The sequence below is a fragment of the Musca autumnalis genome, unplaced genomic scaffold (genome assembly GCF_047663935.1).
Source record: "Musca autumnalis isolate F117 unplaced genomic scaffold, ASM4766393v1 scaffold_3, whole genome shotgun sequence".
NCBI classification, from domain to species: Eukaryota; Metazoa; Arthropoda; class Insecta; order Diptera; family Muscidae; genus Musca; species Musca autumnalis.
Window position 1 is genome coordinate 77,814,772 of NW_027411866.1, and position 19,301 is coordinate 77,834,072.

A 19,301-nucleotide genomic window follows, 5' to 3' on the forward strand; every position below is an offset into this window, starting at 1 on the left:
CAACTCACCGAAATAACTGAAAGTTGGTATTTAGTCAACGTTGGAGGTAAAAACCTTTCGGACTGAAATTCGTCGGTAAAGGTCCATGTTTCGATACAGCCCCCATAGAACGGTACTTCCCGATATTCGTAATTCTGAAGGTGGCGACATCAATATCCCACCGAAATGATTGAAATTTGTTATGTAGTCTTCAATGCGGTTATAAAATATTCCAGAAGAGAATTATGAGTATAGGTCCGCGTTTTCTATATCCCCTATAGAAGTGTACCTTTTGATTTTCGGTATTTTTTAGATTTTAGCCTCATTATCTTATCGAAATATCGGAAATTTGGTATTTAGTCTTCTTTGAGTGTAAAAACTTTCTGCCAGAAATTTGTAGAAATAGATCGACGTTTTGATATAGCAACCATGGAACGGTACCTCCCGATTTTCGGCATTTTGAAGGTTAGCCATCTTGTTTTACCGAACTTGCTGAAATTTGGTATTTAGTCTTCTTCATAAACGAAAAGAAACTAATTGTTCCATTTTATTTCAATACAACTAGTGGTGGAGGGTATGACAAGTTTGACTCGGCAGAACTTAACTCCGTTCTTATTTGATTTTATGTAACCCTCTCTATTTACCCTCAACCTTTTGACCAATGAGACGTGTTGTGAGTGCTTGTAAGACATTACAGGCGGAATGGTTGTGGTATGGATCTCACTTTTTTACATTGGTCCTTCGAGCCGCATAGTGGTTTCGTCTTCACCTTTTTTAGAAAGTCCTTGGAGCCAAATCTATTGACTTAAAAGCTTAGTAAAATTAGTCCTCCGCGCATTTCAATTTTTAACATTTGGTACTTCGAACCGGATCTTTTTCTTTATCAGACACTTCACCGTCCTTATCTTTTGCATTGGTTTCTTCTGGCTCATTCTCTGCATCTGAGATAAATTCATGGATTGTAGTTTGAAGTGCTTTTGCCAAATATTTATTTTTCCACATGACACCACTGTGTCATATTGCAACATACATATTATCCAACAAGTGCATTGACTGTTTGACTAATTGTATCATCTTTCATTTTCCTCTCTCTATGTGTAACAACTCTCTGTTCAATTATTCATAATCGTTCAATGATTTCTAAAGCTTTGACTTAGCTTAAAGACCCGCATAAAGTAGTGTCGTTGTATTTCCTTGTAATGCTCACATAACATACATTCTTAGGTGTAATGGCAATTATGTACCTGAGTGTATTTCAACGATGAGCAGAAGCAATACTATTTGATTGGGCCATGGTATGGAGGTGGAATTTTTTGTTTTGCAATCTTTGCAATTTTTGTTTGCAATATGAAACCAAAGGCCGAGGTAACAATTTAAATCAGAAAGTATTTTCTGCTAGAGGGTATGACAGGTATGGCCGCAAAAAAAGACAAACATTACCCAAGCAAATCTATGGCAAATATAATACCCAATTCTAATATCTCTCTGACTGACTAAATGGACATGTGAATGACTTGCCTGCCAAGTCTGAGTCAGTATTGATTTTTTTGTCATTTTTCTTTGGAATCATCATCATCACCCACCATATGTTATTATTATTGTTGTTGTTGACATAAGTAGTGCCAGTTCTAATGCGACATGACTGAGTTTTGTTTTTTATTTTTTCTTGGGGACTTTTTTGATAACAGCGAATGACACAATTTTCATTTAACACAAAATATTTGGGTTAGCAGCCAAGAAGTTAGATAACAGTTACATGAACAAAGTGTTTTGTGTGTGTTTTATTTCTGATTGTTGATTACTGAGGTTTGACGTGTTTTGAGGGGAAATTAGTTCCGGTTCACCGAAATGAAAATAGACTCATGCTCATACTATATACCACCAACGTGCATATACATTCATTGCACTTCACTAAATATGACTGTTTGGAAGAAATATGTTCAAAAACTGTATGAGGAATTTGCATTTCGTTGGCCTGAATTCCCTAAAAAACAGCCCTGCTATATGCCTCTGCTGAGGGATATGAAAGTATTTGTAAATTTATGTTAAAGAAGCTATTCAAGAAATTATAGTCCTAACAGAAAACTTTCCAAATAGTTATACCGGAAATTTTCTTAGTCCATATTTACATTAGGTAATTTTCCTTTTGGCAATTGCCATATAGTAACCCTTTGCCTCTCAACATCCTCTCTCACCGACAAACTGACAATTGCCGCAAGGAAGATGGTCTAATGTAAATATGGACTTTTATAAGAACTGAAAAATAGTCAATATCCAATACTCATAGAGCAACTTTACTTTTGGGCCGAAAAGTGAATTTAATCCTGTACTATATTTAAATGTCACAGGATCACACATCACGGCTAGGGTGGAAGCGTAACAAATACGGGGTCGTTCTCTGTACATTTCCTTAATACATGGTCGAATCTGAACTAACTCGGGAAGTCATGCTATATTGTCCCTTTAAATTCACATCAAGGGGTTACATATCAGCAACAGGATATTTTGCTGATTACAGTCCAAAATCATTCAGAGCGGTTTCGGTTCATCGATTGATGCATATATCAAGTTCTAAACGATTTCTAACAACCCGAGGTAATGAAGTACTGGTCAGAAGTGATAGAATATGATCTCAATACTGACAATAGTCGTCTGAGGCATGTAAATGTTGACAGCGAACCATGTCATCCAACATGATTAGATGTCATTTGTGTGTTTTAAAATTGATTTGTTGTTCTATTTTTATGTGACCGCACATTTATGTGTTGGCACACAAAATTTACATTGGTTAGCCAGTATATAAACTATTTTTGAGTTTTTGTTGACATAACATGGCAAGACATAGAATAGATTTGCATTAAGGCATACTATTCATGATGACAGCGAACCATGTCATTTCATGCCATATTTGTGTTTTTGTTGGATGACATAGCAAGACATAAAACACTCGTTTGGATGCCACAACTGAAGATGTTCTTTAATAATGAATACAATACGGAATATGTTGAATACGAAATTGCACAACAGTCATATGTGGCATGGACGACATTAATATTAGCATAGCGTTCTGCATAAAGGCATACTGTCAATGATGACTGCGAACATGTCATATCATCTCTGTGTTTATATTGGCATGACAATAATTCACCCATTAATTCTGTCTTTATATTAACATGACATTAATTCACACATAAAAGAGGTAAATGCAGGATGGATTGGAACAACATACAATTACATACAATCTGCAAATGGCTTAGGCAATGTGTTAGGGCAATGCGGTCAAGTTTCATATGAGAACCTCCACTCAAATAAAACGCGGACATTTCGCGGCGTACTGAAAATACCTCGGACTTTCAAAATATCAAATGACGATGTACTTATGTGAACCGACGACTAATGTCAACAATTAAAAAGCGTTAAATCTCCTACCTTGGACACATATTGAGAAATAACAAATAGAAAATAATACAAAAAAATCCTTAAGCCAAAAATCTAAGGAAAGCGCGGAAGAGGTAAAAAGAGACAACGTGGCTCAAAAATATCCAGATATGGACTGGCTATAATGTTGAATACACTCTTTTACATGCCGCCGTGAATAGAGAGCTGAACATCATTGTGTAACAACAAATAATCATAAATATATATTTAATATCATATATCATTGAAATATTCTTGAACGATTACCAATATCCAAATTACAGATGAGTAAATAAAAAAAGACCCTTATCGTCACTCCATCCTTAAGTCAGACTAGAGATAGGTAAGTCGACTTTCGAGTAATCGATTAATCGACTTTTTGCAGTCAAAAGTCTAAAAATCGTAGAACGAACACGTGCAAGACTTTTGTCTGGAGGGAAAATCGCATAATCGATTATCTTGTGGTCGATTTTCGAGTTTGCCCATAGATTGTTGACTGGGCGGTTTTACACTTTTGGCGGTTTTAAAGTTTCAAAAACTCGGACATCGACGAATAGTCGATTATAATCGATTTTCTGCTGTTATGAAAAAGTCGAATGTCGAGTTTGAGGACAACTGAAATAATCGCCGGACCGAAAAATCGCATTTGTAGTTTTAGACCAAAATCGAAAAATCGATTATTGCTTTCCATTACCTATCCCTAAGTTAAACATCGGGAATCTCTGTTTATTAATCGAGTAACCCATTTTTCTACCAATGAAATTATTTAAGTTAAACTCGAACATGTTTAGGATAATCAGGAGAACACCTCGTCTTTCTTTGTGGCGACCCATAAAAGGAATTTTTGCAAATGTCATTCGCCGATGACAGAATGGGCACAACCATAAAATCAAGTGCTTCCACAGTCTATTTTACGAATGAGTTCCAACGAACACGTGCAAATTCCATTCCAAAGAATTGGTGAAAATGAATCTTTACATAGGCTGGTGTTTTCATTTAATCTTTGGAATGGGTTCAACTCAAGTCATGCAAATGTACATCCAAATAATTGATGAAAATGACTCTCTTAAGATTTGTTAGAAATGTCATATTTTTCTTTTTTAATGAAAAAATTCCATTCCAAAGAATTGGAGAAATTACTATTTCGAAGGATGGCGATAAATTGTGTCTCGTTCATGTTACAAGTGATTCTTTCTTTTGGAATGAGTTTAAACGAACTCGTGCAAATATAATTCCCATGAATCATTTATTTTGATGCATTTGGGTTTCATCAGCACTTTCCGAAGTATTTTGCAATATACGCATTTACATGTATTTTTAGAAAATGTATATGAGAATTATATACAACCAATATAAACACTTTTGCAACTAGTTTTCTGAGTCATGGTTAAGAAGAGAATTTATTTATATTGTAAGTCATTACAAACACTAGGATGTGACAAAATTGTGCCTCTTCGAAATAATGGTTTTAGACCCCAAGTATGTTTGGACGAAATCCGTTTCAGACAATTTGGAGTCGATTTAGCAATGTCCGTCCGTCTGTCTGGCTGGATGAAGCGAACGATAACCCTCGCAAGGATAAACCGAGTCGGTCCAAAATTTGATTATAGCAATATTTTGTATAAACTTCGTTTCGGCATACTACTTCCGGTACGTCCCCACAAAAGTTCAAAAATCTTTGCTAAACTGGTGAGCACGATAACTCTCGAAGGAGTAACCGAATTGGTCATAACTTTTAATATGTATTACTTCCAGGTTTATACCAGGTTTGAATATGGACTAAATCGGTATATTCCTAAGTATACCCCCCACGCAAAATTAAAAAAAAAACTGCTCGTCTCGGACCGTTTTGAAAATTTTGCAAGAAATTCTTGTTGCGTGCGCTGTTATGAATGACGACTCAATTCATATTTTTTTCGGAGGCAAGTCCATGCCTCCTGAGATAATGGTCAAAAGGCTCCAAAAAAGCCTACCGGCACCAACTAAACTAGGTGGTACTTAAGATAACCCTCGAAAGCAGACACCGATCTAAACATTGTACATCGTATATGTCCGAATATTGACTACATCGAACAACTGTTTCCGGTACCTCCCACACAAAGATTCCAGACGAGTTCTTAAACTGCACTCATCTTAAGAACTCTGCGGTTACGACGGAACAATTTTTTCGTGGGCAAGTCCATACTTCCTGAGAAATTGACCCAAAAACTCAAAAACCTCCTATAGACGTCAGAAGCATTGTGTTTACTTCTTTTCACTAGGTCCGAGACTGGGGATATACATATCTATGGAGGAGATACAGTCATTGCATTGTCTCAACAATGGTAAAATCCAGGGATGCCAACTGTTCCGAGGTAAAAATCGCTACAGAAAAGTTGTGTTGAAAACCACCACAAATCTCTACTGATTAAGACCAAAAACAGTACGAAAATTTTGAAAAACGGCAGAAATTATCAACTGTTGAACAGAAAGAGAGAAACTAGAAATATCGCACATACATATTTTTATCCATTTCTTCAATAGAATATCCCAATTCCCATGCTATTTGCTTTTCTTATTTTTGAACTCTATCTGGCCATACATGTATGAATATTTCACTCGATGCACAATATACTACTGACAATAAACAATGTTGTGTAAAAATCGCTACCTTAAACAGCCAAAATCGCTACTGTACCGATTTAAAATAAAAAATCGCTACAACTCCTAAAAAGTGTTTTTTTGCACGTCAAAAGTCACCACAAATAGCGGGAAAACCACCAACTTGGCATCCCTGGTAAAATCTACGAAAATATCATAAAGGTCAATCTTATTGAGAATTTTCCCATTTCGATAGGACTTGCGGTTTCCAAGCAAAATCGTGAAAACCTTAAAACCCCTAAAAATGTGAACTTTGATCGCTATTTATTTAAAAAGAGCTCCGGCGATTTTTTTGTTTTTTTTTATTATTTTTCTTATCTAGCATAGTAGTTTTAAAATAATAATTTTCCACCGTGACAATTGATGAAGGAAACAAGTCTGAAAATGGGTTTCCAGAGTCAGACTATAGAACGAATTTGACAAAATTTAACATTTTCTGAGAATTTTACCCATGAAAACGTCCCTGCAAGTGGCGCAACATTTGCAGTAGGGTGCATATAAAGTTCTGATTGATGTGAGATAAGTGTTAACCGGGGGACACGGTTATTAAACAACCTTTTTTTAGAATATTTTTTAAATATACTTGCGAATATATCATATTTTACCTTTGAATCAATAGAAGATTTGTAAAACACAATTACCTGAAAAGAAAGAGAAAATTAGACTTGTTTATAAAAAAATTCTTAAATATTATTTATAAAGTAATTTAGCTTAATATCAGTTTTGTTACTTTAAATTTTAAAACAGTTATTTAAAGAGGTATTTTAAATTGAAATGGGGAAGGCAGACAATAATACAGTAGTTTCGAATATCGCCACATACCCTTAGAATATAGTTTCGGATATCGCCACATAAAACAGGCGTAACAAATACTTGATGCGCTTTCGTTAGTTAAATATTTTAATAGCCAGAATATTAAAGGAACATAACAAATTCCCAACGAATACCCCGAAGTTACAAGTGGAGACCTGCCTCTCTACATAAGTGTAGCCCAATTATATACCAATAATATGGGACCTGTTTTTTACGTCAAGCTCGAACTAAGTGATTCAAGGTCGACCTTTTTTAGAATATGAGGAGTTTAAAACTGATTTGCTTTAGGGAAAGCAGAAAATATTTTAATTATTGGTTATTAATTGACCTTTCTCCAAGATTTGTTTTTTCATTTTAGAAGGCAGAAAATAATATATTTTCGGATATCGCCACATATCCTCACCATTTATCTTAGTTTTTTTTATTGAAATATAAAAAAATCTTCGAACCGAGTTCAAGAATTAATAAACATTTCAACAATATTGCCAATTTGAATTTTAAAATTCTCAAAAGCTACAAAAGTTTTTTTACTGTTGGAAAAATGTTATTTGAACGCCCCCTCCCTTTCATAAAAATGACTTCACTGACCAAAAACATTGTCTATGAATCATAAAAATTGCTTCGAATTCGGTTGAATGACTGGTGGTTTATTTTAATCATAAACAAAAAACAACAACTACAAAAAATTGAAACAATTACACATAATCAAGTCATATAATAAAAACGCAAAATGGTCATACACTTATCTGGCAATGAATGAAAGAGTAAATGAATGGCATGCCATCGTAGTCTGATAAAATTCCGCCACTATTTTGCCGCATAAGTAAGCCAGCCAGCTGAACAAAATTATTGTAGATGTTATCTGTGGCAATATCAAACAAAAATATTTGTGAAATCAGCAACAGTAGCCATCAGCAGCCACAGCATCATCACAAAAAGCTATTTTTTGTAACATCATCATTGATGCTTTGCAGTAGGTCAGGATTTTTATCTGTTATTTTTGGGGTATGTCTTCTTGATTTGATGAAGAAAGAAAAAAAAATGTTTCGTCATGAGAATCTTTTTGTCATTTTGGGCAATTTGCCCAATAGAAATGCCGGTTCATTAAGAAATGACAAATAAAAAGTAAGTGCAAATTTCTCAAAAAAAAACTTTATTGAAATCTTGCAAAATATTTGTTATTGTCATTTAATTCTATGTCAAACAAACATAAAAAGGTCCATAAAAAATACAAATTTATAGGAATGGGGTACTCAGTGCTATGTAATCCAAAAATAAAATATTTGATTTGGCCATTATTGCAATGTTTGGGTAGATCATGGGCAGATGTCACGTTCGATAGACTGACTATTGGAGGCGGGGCAGCAACAAGTTATGAAAACAGATTTTATGGAAAGGGAAATTAAAAATCATGAATATTGACTAAGTATAGCCTTGCAAGCGTCTCGCTCTTCCGCAATAGCCCAATTGGCATCAAGTTTCCAAGATGTAAATCTGCTCTTCAGACAATTTATCCGGCGACCTTGTTTTTACCCAAATTTTATTTATTTTCAATTTTAGTTCAATTTTTTATTGTTTTCCAATTGTTTGTCATATCGTCGTCTGGCTTGTCAATTATTTATTTTTAATCAATTACACTGCAATGACACCATACCACCATCAACAGAGTCGGAGAAAAAACAACAACAGACAGATATAAGTTGACATAGACATGAATCTGGACAGACAGACATATGCACCCAAATTGTCAGTTATTGAAATGAACAGCGACAATTCACTCAGTTCAAGTGAGTGGCCGTAATTCCCACTTGTAAATTGAAAAAAACGCAAATAGAAAAAATGTAAAACCGCATGTCGGCGGCACGAATGAGGCAGCGGAGACACCAACAGCACCGGCATTAAATAAACATTAATGGCCAAAAATCAAATTGGCGTCAATGTCATTTCAAACAAAAAGGAAATAAGTAAATAGCAACAATAAAAATCAGCAATACCAGTAACAACAATTCTAATAATAATAACATAATCAAGAACAGGGTGACAAAATTTACTCCCCACATTGAAAACAAAAATTGTCTTATCGGAAAACGAATTCAATCAAATAACCGGTTGGGGATACAGACACAGTCCCCAGCACTCCTCCTTTGTTCGATCATAAAACAGTTTGAAGTCTTATCTTCAATGAGTTACAATTTTTTAAAGGTCTTTTTTTCACTGAATATTTTCTCGATCGTTCATAAAAATAATTTTGGTTAATTATTGCTGCCGTTTCCATGCAGCTACTGGTTTCCTCTTCCCTTCTACGACGTCATCGGTTTGCTTCTTTTTAAGGCTCATAATTTATGATTCAATTTTGGTATTAAATTCGTTACGTTTATTTTATTATTTTGTTGTTGGTGGTGGTTACGAAAACTTCTTTCGTAACAAGTGCCATCAAAGATGAGAATCATCTTTTTTATATTATCAGCTGGAGGAGTGGGGGTACCCTCAAAACATGCTCCCAAGCCAGAAAACCCATTCAAAACTATCCACCAAAAAACTTAATAAAGTAATGTAATGAAAATAATTTGCTTTTAATGGCAAATCGTTTTGTTAAGCCTCTTTAATAATTTTCAACAAAAAAAATGTAAAAAGAAGAGGGAGCTTTGAAGAGAGGCAGAGGCATATTTTGGGATCTTAATTATTAAGTGCTTAACTTTAAAGCTCATTTTTATTAATTATCTACAACAAATGTTTGGTTGCCACGAGACATTCAGTTACACATGGTTATGAACATATGTACATGCCTTAAAGCCAGTAGCCAGTTTCCGCTTACACATTTGCTGAACACATGTATGATTATGATGACGATAGTTTTTTTGTATATTTTTCGAAAAAATTTCTACATTATCATGTCATAACTAGGCATAGAATTAAATTTGTCACATTTAATTTACAATCTGTTGAGACATTTTGGCATTAAAATTTTTCTTATATTTTGTAATTATGTTAAGAATTATGACACTCAATTTCGGACACATTAGTCACAGATATAACACAAAATAGGCGTAGCAAACACTTGATTCGTTTCTGTTAGTTAGTTCGTTTGTATAGCTTAATAGCCAGAATATTAAAGAATAAAAACTATTTCCCATGAACATACTTGAGGCACAAATGAAGACTTGCCTCTCATTGAATATAGCTAGTCCAATTTTAAAACATACGTATTTGTTCAATGATAGTTGATTTTATAAAAATATTACAAATAATATTAGCTAGATTTTTTAAAAAGTACGAGTATTTTTCAATAATTGTCGATTTTTTAAAAAATATTTTTCAATAATCGTGGTTTATTTAAAAAATATTGTTTTCATAATAGTGGATTTTTTAAAAATATTTTTTTTTCAATATTCGTAAATTTTCTTAAAAATATTTTTTTCAATATTGGTATTTTTTTTAAATATTAATCTTGGATTTAAAAAATATGCCGCAATTTTCCTTGCGGCAATTGTCAGTTTGTCGATGACAGAGGTTGTTCAAAGGCAAAGGCTTACCATATGCCTCACCTCTCTCTCCTTCAAACTGACAATTGCCGCAAGGAAAATTGCCTAATGAAAATATGGACTATTTTTTTCAATAATACAGATTTTTTGAAAAAATGTTTTTTCAATAATCGTGGATTTTTAACAAACATTTTTCAAAATTAGTGGATTTTTTAAAAATATTTCGTCAATAAACGTGGATTTTTAAAAAAATATTTTTTCAATAATCGTGGATTTAAAAAGAAAACATTTTTTTAATAATCGTGGATTTTTTAAAAAATGTTTTTTCAATAATCGTGGATTTAAAAAAAAAATGTTTCAATAATCGTGGATTAAAAAAAATGTTTCAATAATCGTGGATTAAAAAAAAATGTTTCAATAATCGTGGATTTTTTAATATATATTTTTTTAATAATCGTGGATTAAAAAAAATGTTTCAATAATCGTGGATTTTTTTAATATATATTTTTTTAATAATCGTGGATTTTTTAAAATATATTTTTTCAATAATCGTGGATTTTTTAAAAAATATTTGTTAAATAATCATGCATTTTTTAAAAAATATTTTTTCAATAATTGTGGATTTTTTAAAAATTTCTTTTTTCAATAATGGTGAATTTTTAAAAAATTATTTTTTCAATAATGGTGAATTTTTAAAAAAATATTTTTTCAATAATCGTTTTTTACAAAAAAACACAATTTTAAAAAATGGTGGATTTTTAAAAAGAAATATTTTTCAATAATCGTCGTAGATTTTTTAAAAATACTTTTGAACAATAGTCGTGGATTTTTTAACAAATATTTTTCAACAATCGTCGTGGGCATTTTTCAATAATCGTGGATTTAAAAAAAATATATTTTTTAACAATTGTTGTGGATTTAAAAAAACAATAATTGCCGTGGATATTTTCATTAGTCGTGGATTTAAAAATATATTTTTCAACAATAATCGTGGATTTAAAAAAATATATATTTTATAACAATTGTTGGGGATTTTTTCAATAATCGTGGATTTTTAAAACATATTTTTTCAATATTCGTAGATTTTTTGAAAAAAAATTTTGAATATTCCTGTTTTTTAAAAATTATTTTTTTAACGATCGTGGATTTTTAAAAAATATTTTTCGATAATAAAAAATATTTTTTTCAATAATCGAGATTTTTTTTAAAAATATTTTTTTATGATTGCTTACGTCTGGAATACTCCCCTATTAGCTTAACTTCATCATTACTTTCTTTACAGAGAGTAATGTTTACAAAACGCACTGACAGCTTGCAAAATTTACTGATCGCTACTAATATCCTGATATCATCCCGGCGAAAGGAATTATCAATTGGCTTTTCAGTATTTGAAATGATGATTTTTCTAGTGAAAACCTGAACTCCTTCAGCATCGAATATTCTCATGTTAATGAGAATGATGCTCACTTTTCGACTTTCCCAAAAAACACCAAAACAGCTTGCAAATATTTTGTTCTGGTGTTTTTTGGGAAAGCCGCAAGCTGTCAATGCGTTTTGTAAACATTACTCTCTGTAAAGAAAGTAATGATGAAGGAAAACCCAAGGGGGAATACTCCAGACTTAAGCAATCATATGATTGAATCTTCAACAATAACAAAATAAACTAAAAACAAATATTTTTTTATTTGAAAAACAAAAATATTTATTTCGAGGATTTATTTTAAAAAATAATTTTTTAATAACACTGTGCAACATTTTTGAGCCAATCGCGTGCAAACAACTTCTGTGCAGAATTTTATGAAAGTAGAGGACCAATAGGCAAAAACCATATTTGGGGTTTGTTTTCTTAGATCGGGTTCGGTTTTTATGGCCTCATCTAAACATGGCTAGAGATCGAATTTTTAAAACAAATCGGGGCTGTATCTCTGAAACCAATACGAATCTTGTTTTGACATCTGCAGCAAACTTCACAAATAGTGAACTCGAAAAACTGCATTTATTGCCTCAAATTTTATAATATATCTAAAAATTCTATAATTTGTGTATATTTCGCAACGTATCTCCCAAAATGTTAGATTCTTCTTAATTTTACTTTTTTGGAAAATATTCATTGGAATGTAATACACAACTCTTCAGAACATTATATTGTTGTAAACTACCTCTATCGCCTTGTTTATAGCAAATTTTTCAACAGCAATTTGGTAAATATTTCAATAATTCATTGAAATCCCCAACATGAGAATAAACAGGCTGTGTGAACATTGTTTGAAATAAGTTTTGTAAAAGGTAAGTTATGAAATACTCCTTAAACAACGTGAAATATCAATTTTAGAGTTTCAGAATGTTGTGAAGAATTGATGGTCACATTATTTAGAAAATTTTTAGAGTTGTTACTTGTTTCAACTTCAAACAGTTTAGTTGTTACTGACCAGAATTTCAGAAATTATGTAAACTTTTCTATATTTTAACGAGTTCGATGCGCTAGATGCAGCTTTTCCTAGTTCATCTGTTTGACACATAAGTTCTACTACTTTAGGGCCACAATATTGCTGAAGACTGCAAAGAAAAATTCTTATTAGTTTCGGAGATAAAGGTGCGATCACTGGAAAAAAGGCTCATTTAAGTCGGCTTAGATGAGGCCATAAAATCTAAACCCGATCTAAATAAAACAAATATTTTTTCAGTATTTTTTTAAGTATTTTGTCAATAATCGTGGATTTTTTATAAATATTTCGTGGATTTTTAAAAAGTATTTATTCAAAAAGCGTGAATTTTTTAAAAATATTTTTTCAATAACCTAGTATTATAAAAAAATATATCAAAATATCAAAAGAGTTGAGTCGTTAGTCCTTTGGAGCCCCTAACCTCTCTTACTTGTTTCGTGCCTTAAACCTTCTTACCCTTCAAATAGCTTTTCGTCCAAAAACAATATAGGTACATGTTTTTAATGAAAAAATTATTGAAAACACCTTTTTTTCTTCCAGACTTTGATATGCAAAACAAAAAACGAATATCAGAACATACCATAGCATGCTAACGAATTTATCGCAATATACCGCAATGTTTTACAATTTAGAACAGTGAGTATGTAGTTCTTTTTGTTTGTTTGTTGTTGTTGCTGCTGTTGTAAAGAAAAACCCATTAAATAGATATTCAAGCCGACATTGCATGTCAACTATTTTTATATTCGTCGTATTCCACATAACTACAGTCCAAGCCAAGGTATCCATCCATCCACAAGCCTATGCAGGGGATAGTTATGTACGACCGAGTGTATGTACATTAGGGATCTAACTTTTTGCACTTTTTTGCAAATATCAAAAATACCACCACATAGCCGTGTAGAGCATGAAAAACTATTATGAAAAAAGGTGTAATTTTTTCTCTATCGCGAAAAAAGTTTCCGCACCAAATGCATTGAAGTTCAGTAATGCATTTTTTAATTTTAGCTGTTACGACAACATATTTGCTTTTAATTAAATTTTTTATTTTTTTGTAATCTAATTTAAAATCATTATCAAAGCTTTCTGGACCAATTTGTTCTCAAATCGCGCCATTTCGGAGCATTTTATGAATTTTTGTCACTATTGCAGTTTTTGCTTTATCTTTATAAACTCGTGAATTTTATGTTTATATTTATTGTACCTATCGGACAAGAGAATATGGTGTCATTTGCAACAAATTCGCGAAAGTTACAGACAGTTTTTAATGACTTTGCCTGTGAGAATTGTATTTTTTCTATGAATATTTATTCAAACAAAGCAAATTTAAAATTATAAGTAGAAAAAATATCAAAAGGGTTTTAGTAATTGCAGTCGGCGCGGAAACTTTTTTCACCGAATCGATCTTAGAAACGCGTTTTCATTATTAGGACAAAATTCCCCACGTGGTACTGGTGTTGTATTTTTGTAAAAAACATGTACGATTCTCACAGGCAAAGTCAACAAAAACAGTCTGTAACTTTCGCGACTTCGTTGCAAATGACCCCATATTCTTTTGTCCGGTAGGTACAAAAAATATAAACATAAAATTCACGAGTTTATAAAGAAAAAGCAAAAACTGCAATGGTGTCAAAAATTCATAAAATGCTCCGTAATGGCGCGATTTGAGAACAAATTGGTCCAGAACGCTTTGATAATGATTTTAAATTAGATTACAAAAAAATAAAAATTTTAATTAAAAGCAAATATGTTGTCATAACAGCTAAAATTAAAAAATGCATTACTGAACTTCCATGCATTTGGTGCGGAAACTTTTTTCGCGATAGAGAAAAATTGACGCCGTATTTCATAATAGTTTTCCATGCTCTACACGGCTATGTGGTGGTATTTTTTTGGTTATAGCCCTAATGTACATAGCTAGGCTAGGTTTCATAGGTAACATTTACAAACATGAATGTATGTAAAAAGAATTCAAATATCTAGAAGTTTGGAAACAAAATATCCACAGGCCCAGTATGAAAATGTCATAAACAACATGAAATGAAATGCGAAAATAAAAACACGAAAAACCAAGTGAGTCATTTGGGCTCGTATGGATGGATGTCGCCCTGGTATGGTGACTAAATGGCGTCGGTTCATAAAAATGTAGAACCTACTATGACACCATTAATTTAGCTGATGGGGCGGTAAGGTTTGGGGGTACAACACCACCACCACCGTCACCATCAACTGCAAACAGTACTTCAATCAACCAAGTAATGACCTCCTTTTGCTCCTTGCCCTAACCAATTTTATGAGTGTACGAGTCATGCCTAACAACACCAAAACAACCATACAACAACAACTACAATAGTTTTCCCAATTGGTGGAATATGATATTTATAGCGGTTTTCATTACAAAAATATTCTGTTGTTGGTGGAGGAGGGGGGAGGATGGATAGTGGGGTTCTTGCTCTCCTTTGTGTTCATTAAAAATATTGCTGACAAATCCATTGAGATTTTGTTGGAAAAGAACTTTGGACTTCGTACCTAACCTTAAACACAATATCACAATGCCGTATGATTCACACTGGTAAGCAGCTGAGGACGAAGGACAAATTGGCGTTTTAGTGATTAGAGAAATTAGCAACACGCCTGACTGACTTCACCAAAACAAAAACCTTGATTAATGAAGGTTAAGTGTTTCAACCTAAAGACGCATTGTGGCAAGACGTTTGGAATATTGTATTTAGATATTCCAAGGAAAGCTTTGCATTGATTGGGGAATTATAGAATTGTTCATTTTACTTTTTTCCTCATTATGTGAAGGTTATTTTTAATTAACTATTTGCAGTATTAAAAAATCAATTGAAACTGATGACTGTAAAGATAAAATAGTACAAGGAGCATTACAAAAATATTCAATAATCTTGGATTTTTAAAAAATATTTTTTTTAATAATTGTTTATTTTTAAAAAATATTATTTCAATAATACTGAAATTTTTTAAAAACATATTTTTAATAATCGTGAATTTAAAAAAAAATAGTCAATAGTTGTGAATTTTTCAAAAAAAATCAATAATCCTGAATTTTTCAAATAAACAATTTCGTGGATTTTTTAAAAATCATTGATTTTAACAAAATATAATTTTCAATAATCGAGGATTTTTAAAAAATATATTTTTTAACAATCAGGGATTATTAAAAAAAATTTTCAATAATCGTGAATTTTTAAAAAATATTTTATTAAATAATCTTGGATTTAAAAAAATATTTTTTCCAATAATCGTAGATTTTTAAAAAAATATTTGTTCCAATAGTCCTGAATTTTTAAAAAATATTTTTCCAATAGTCATAGATTAAAAAAAATATTTTTTACAAAATCGTGGATTTTTAAAAAATATATTTTTCAACAATCGTGTTTTTTAAAAAAAAATATTTCTCAACAATCGTGGTTTTTTAAAAAATTTTTTTTCCAAAATCGTGGTTTTTTAAAAAAATTTTTTTCCAAAATCGTGGATTTTTAAAAAATATATTTTTCAAAAATCGTGGTTTTTTAAAAAATGTATTCCTTAATAATCGTGGATTTTTAAAAATATATTTTTTAATAATCGTGGATTTTTAAAAAATATTTTTTTCCATAATCTTGGATTATAAAAAAATATTTTTTTCCTTAATCGTGGATTTTAAAAACATATTATTTCCAATAATCGTAGATTTTTAAAAGAAATATTTGTTCCAATAATCGTAGATTTTTAAAAGAAATATTTGTTCCAATAATCGTGGATTTTTAAAAAGTATTTTTTTCAATAGTCGTGGATTTTTAAAAAAATATTTTTTCCAATAACCGTGTATTTAAATAAAAATATTTTTTCCATGGATTTAAAAAAAATCCAATAATAGTGGATTTAAAAAATATATATTTTTTCCAATAATCTTGGATTTAAAAAAAAAAATATTTTTTCCAATAATCTTGGATTTAAAAAAAATCTATTTTTTCCAATAATCGTGGATTTAACAAAAATATTTTGTGCCAATAATAGTGCATTTAAAAAAATATGTTGTGCCAATAATCGTGGATTAAAAAAAATACAAAAATCGTGGATTTAAAAAAATATATTTTTTCTAATAATCGTGGATTTAAAAAAATATTTTTTCCAATAATCGTGGATTTAAAAAAAAAATATTTTGTGCCAATAATCTAGGATTAAAAAAAAAATTTTCCAATAATGGTGAATTATTAAAAAAATATTTTTTCCAAAAATCGTGGATTTAAAAATATATATGGTAAATTTCAAATTTCCTTTACAATTACATAGAAAAAAAATTAAAAACTTTTTTGGCGAGCACATCCGCCATTTTTGGTACATGGGTTACGAAAAAAATCGTGGTTTCAAATTTGTTCGCGTTCACAAAATTGGATGCTGCACTCAAAAGTTATATGCGGTTTTACTCTCTTGTAAAGAAAAAATATTTAAAAATTCCTATTGTGCTGTAATAAGAACATGTATATATGAATCGTTAGCAGCATTTGATATCTATCCGTAGATGCTAAAATATTTGCTAAATTTATTTTTATTTTCGCGGAAAGTCAAAAAATATTGAAGAAATCTTGAAATAAATTTTATTTATTCTAAATCAGAGGCCAAAAAATCTCTAAAAAATAATTTAAAAATACGTACAGAATCTAGACAACGCGTAGAAAAATGTGAGACCAAAATTATAAAGATCGCGCTTATAACTTGCATATTACAGCAACAACAAAGAACGGAAACTTATTGTTGGAAATTATTTCAAAAATATATTTTTGGTTAAATACGAAAAATTTGAAAAATAAATGTTGGTAGTTATTCCATTTTTTCGCTAAATTTCCATCCAAATCCTGAAGTATTTTGCTTAAACTTCTACGAAAAAAGTAATTAGTCATCGTGAAAGTATATTTGCTTTCTGTGATAAGCAATAGAAATAAGAAGTACAGAGTAATATTGAAATCACAATCAAAGAAAAAACACTAAAGTTTAAAAAGCGTGTAATTCGCGAATCCGTTTAAATCAGTTGAGGTGCATGTGCTTTTCGGATACAGGGAGTCCATGTCTATCAATATGCATGGATTTTCCCATGTTTCATTCAGCGGCCAAAGTGTGCCATCAGTTGCATCTTACTATTCAAAAAACATTCAAGTGGGCAAAAATTGCGCGATGTGCATATGATTATAAGGTGCATCCGATTTCAATGGCCGCCTATTAAAAATACGTCAATATGAATGATTTTAGACAGATTCGTCAAGAACTGCGGATGTGCCACCACATCCTATTTTGGGATAAATAGGGATATTACTCCCGAATCTTTGTAATTTGTGACACCTCTTTTTGGCAAATATTATAATCGCGTATAAAGGATTACATTTATGTAAAAATAATCAAAGAAAATAGCGGTTCAATTCGCGGAATTGTCAAAATATATTTTTGCAGAATTTCCTACTTTCAAGGTATATATATCCGGCGTTTTAGTGAATGGATTCGAACGCGAAAGGTCTTATTAGATCCGGCACGTAAAAAAACTAAAATCACGCGGGGTTCAGGGGTACCTGTACGACAGTTGTAAATTTTAAAGCCAAAAAATAGGTTTTTTCAGAAAATTTACGCACCAAATTTTGGCCTTTGGGCTCCTATTACTAGGAAGCTGTAGGGAGCACACTCATGAGATATACATCGAACGACGTGGAATCGCGAGTTCTACAATCCTGTAACTAGTTTGAAAATATTATCCAGTTGCACCATATAATTATAAGAAAAATTCGAAAAACACTGAAATCAAAACTTCAAAATGTCAGCATCGATTTTAGTGGGATGTAGTGTATATATCGAAAAGTCATGCACTAGAACCATGTTTCCCAAGGGGTATTCTTTAGTTCTTTCTTTGAGCACAGGTTTGAATTTTGCGTGGTTTGGCCAGAAATCAAGAAAGAACACAAAAAAACTTGATTACTTCAACACATTTTTCCCATTTTTTTATATTACCACCAACGCAGCTTCCACGAAAATTATTTGTTATGGTCCATATTATCAGATCGTAGCTAAAACACTTCAATTAATATAAAGATATTCATATTTTATAAAATATATCAACAGTTCGCGACTTATTAAATGGTGAACCTCAACTTCAACGATTGTAAAACTTTTTTGAATATTACCATATATTTTTTAACAATCGGGGATTACTAAAAAAAAATTCAATAATCGTGAATTTTTAAAAAATATATTTTTTATTAATCGTGAAGTTTTAAAAATATCTTATTAAATAATCTTGGATTTAAAAAAAAAATTCCAATAGTCTTAGTTTAAAACAAAATATATATTTTTTCCAATAATCGTGAATTTTTAAAAAATTGTTTTTTCTAATTATCACTGATTTTTGCAAAATATAATTTTCAATAATCGTGGATTTTTAAAAAATATATATTTCAACAATCGTGTTTTTTTTAATATATTCCTTAATAATCGTGGATGTTTAAAAATATATTTTTTAATAATCGTGGATTTTTAAAAA

The 19,301-nt window shown here is 31.1% G+C and overlaps 1 protein-coding gene across 4 annotated transcripts in view; it reads right to left on the bottom strand.

The window, feature by feature from the left end:
* The window catches only part of pigs (GAS2-like protein pickled eggs), a 418,326-nt gene that overhangs the window by 339,013 nt on the left and 60,012 nt on the right, over positions 1–19,301 (bottom strand). The window contains exon 1 of one of the 4 annotated variants that reach the window (XM_073971922.1): positions 6,642–6,672. The exons of the other annotated variants lie outside the window; for them this stretch is intronic. The gene's annotated coding sequence lies outside the window, so the exon portion shown is untranslated. Of the gene's footprint in view, positions 1–6,641; positions 6,673–19,301 lie in introns of those variants that run through there. 4 annotated transcript variants of the gene reach the window in all.